This window comes from Macrobrachium rosenbergii, chromosome 19, assembly GCF_040412425.1.
Source record: "Macrobrachium rosenbergii isolate ZJJX-2024 chromosome 19, ASM4041242v1, whole genome shotgun sequence".
NCBI classification, from domain to species: Eukaryota; Metazoa; Arthropoda; class Malacostraca; order Decapoda; family Palaemonidae; genus Macrobrachium; species Macrobrachium rosenbergii.
Genome location: NC_089759.1, coordinates 21,348,511 through 21,351,656, shown reverse-complemented (window position 1 = coordinate 21,351,656; position 3,146 = coordinate 21,348,511).

Here is a 3,146-nt window from a genome sequence, read left to right as displayed (position 1 = left end):
CTTCCAGCCCGCGTGTGTGTCGACCTCGTGGGTTTCTGCTTTTTATCCCCTCCTATGGGGCAGGGGGGCGTCCAACACAGATGTTTGACTCATTGCACCTGCTGCCCGCAGGGGAGGTTTTGGCCTGTAGGAGAAACACCCAAGCCAGATTACTTTTGCCTCGAAGGAAAGATCTTTATCAAAAATGGGAGCGCCTTTAATCTTTTAAACCCTTGGTTTTAAGTCGATAGACAGATGGTCTATCGATCGGCCGGCTGGCAGTAAATGAAACACAACAGAAAAACCAACAACAACAAAGGGGGGGAGGCAATTTGCTAGCGAATTCTTGCTAATCATAATACCTCCCCATACAAGATGATGTACATACCTCCTTCGGGTGTGTACATCGATATTCAAGAATGAGCGGCAAATGCTTTACGTTACTCTACATTCTGCCTTGCAATGAACTTTACTACTAAGGATTCTATGAAGCTGTGACATTACTTTTAATAACACATTGGGACAATTTTCGTTAACAGAACGCAAAGTGATTTAAACACTTGCAAAAGAATAATTACTTTAGATTTGGTTAGCCACTGGTAACTTTATAATGTGACTCGAACAATTGTGAATTAATTAAGATTATAGGACCACGTATATGAGGCTATGGCCAACACATGAAAAGAAAGGTTATTGTTCAAGAATTAAAATACACGGTTACTTAATTTTAGATAAAATGCATGCGGTTAGTACAATCTGCCTTGAAGAGGCTGTGTAAATGAAAAACAGCGTTTATTTTTGTAAATGACATCCCCTTTTACGCGATACTGTAATGACTATACATATTCGCATTGATAATTTATCTTCGTTTTAACGTACTTTGCTTAGCCGGCCCCACACGGATTTTGACAGCCGTATGCGGGCGAGAGTATTCGCGAGGTTTTAATTCGCTAACCTTAAACTACGCTAATTTTATGCGTCCACTGCCTACTCAATGTTATGACGGGGCGAGCAGACAAAAGATGTGGGGTAGGACAAACAGCGATCTTGGAAGGAATGGAAGGGGGAAAAGGGATAATAATAACAAAAGGAAAATTACCAAGCCGTTACGAATGAAAACTTGACCGCATATGAAAGGCGGGACACGTCCCTCAGAGCTTACGAAAGGGGCATTTAAATCACAAGGGCAAGAGTTTATGACTCACGATTCATTAAAATAAAGATAACTAAATGACTAAAAGAAAGTAAATGATATTGGCAGAAGAGCTAAGGGAAAAAGAGTGAGGGTTTTATTGTGTTAGGCGGGAATTTATCGTCCTACGCCTATAAATTAAGGCCCGGACTATCACTTCAGTCCCAGGGCGAGGAAAGTGCACCCGAAGGGCGCGACTCCTTCAGGTGGGGCTGACACGCACGCCCGGTGCCAAGGTATGGGCGCAAGGGCGTGCCACTTCTCACTCTGTTATTCTTAATGATTTATACATTGTGTGGGGAATGGTATCCCGTATTTAATTGCCTCTTGTGGGGATAATTTAAGGGAAGATTAATAGAAGGTGATAAGAGATAGAAGTTCCTGAGGAACGCAGGAAGATAGAGGAGGGTCTGACGTCCCCTTCTGGATTAGGGGTGCCAAGACCTTCGAAAAATGAAATGGCGGCACAGGTGCCATGGGAGCTCTAGAGCTCTTTATAAATTACCTGGAATGTCCCACGCCCGTGGTAATTTCGCCTCGAGCCTTTCTCAATGGGACAGTCGTCCTCGGCCGGGGAAGCGGAGGGCCAGCGACCGGAGGGCGGCACGGAGTACCACCTGGGCCTGCTGCTGCGACAGCTGACGCAGGAGCGTTCCGTGCTGGTTCTACCATAATCCTTCGCAGCTCTTGTAGTTCATCGGCCAAGGGAGATATGGCAGAATCCTGACTTGCAATTGCGTCGGCGACGGGCTGAGGCAGAGAGGAGGCGGTCGGGGGCGGCGTGAGCGGCTCGCAGGTGTTGTTGACCAGCTCAGGCACGGGTTGCGAGGCCGCACCTGCGGGTGAGCTTCGCGGTGGTCGGGAGGAACCGTCTCTCTGACCGGCGCTGGTAGCGGTGCCAGGCGGGGAAGAGAGGGGGTCCTGAGTTGGATCCGTGAATGGAGATCGGCATAGCGCTCTGGCGCTGGCACTAGGCAGAGTCAGGCGCTATCAGAGGTTTCTTGGGCTCGTCGGTCAGGACGGACGAAGCTTGGCCCTGCTCGGGGCATGCAAGTGGCACCGGCAGGAATTTGGCATCTCCTGAAGGGAGATTTGATTGGGGCCCTGGCACTGGCACTGAGGCAGGGCCGGGCACTGGAATTGGATCGGGAACCGATCGAGGGGGCCACTGTACATCGTACTCAGGTGGCACTGGTGGGGACTGCACGTCCTTCTGGTACCCAGGGGGCGCCAGTCTTGACTGAGGAAGAAGCGGGGGAGGATTACTCGCGCCAGCGAATGATTCGGGGAATGGGGACCCCTAGATTGTCGGGATTTCGGTGGGGACTGAAAGTCCTGTCCCAGGATGACGTCATAGCCTCCGGGGAGATGGCTTGCTACTGCAAGATTGCAAATTTTGGATTGGTGAGGTCTTGTGACTCTCAATTGGACCGTAGGGAGTATCATTTAAACTGATTTATTCCCTCGATCGTGACGAGTTTTCGTCTATTGATGATAGCTCCGTAGGGAACTCTGTCCCTTCGGATGAGGGAGATTTGTGCGCCCGAGTCCTCGAATGCAGTGACTCGGCCGCGCTGGCTCGCTACCTCGTGGAGGGGCCACGTATACAGGCCCTTCGGCGGGAGGGCCTAATGATGTGGGATCTGTGACGGCCAAGGCGACGGTGGGAGTATTTACTTTATTATTGCGTGGGCATTTTGCCCATGCGGGAGAATGGCCATAGACCTTGCACGCCGTGCAAAAGGTCTGGCTAAAAAGTCTTTCGCTGCCCCCCTGTGGAGGGCGCAGGCGAGTTATTTGTCGGTTTTCCGGGAGAGAGAGGAGCCGGTTTCTTGTTCCGGCACTGTTCGGAGGAATGCCCCGTTTTCTTGCAATAATGGCAAGTTAGGGACTTGCCCGAGTTCCCATTTTTGTGGGAATTTGAACCTCCGAGGAGGGACGGGGGATTTATCTTCCGCCCCATGGATCCTTCTTG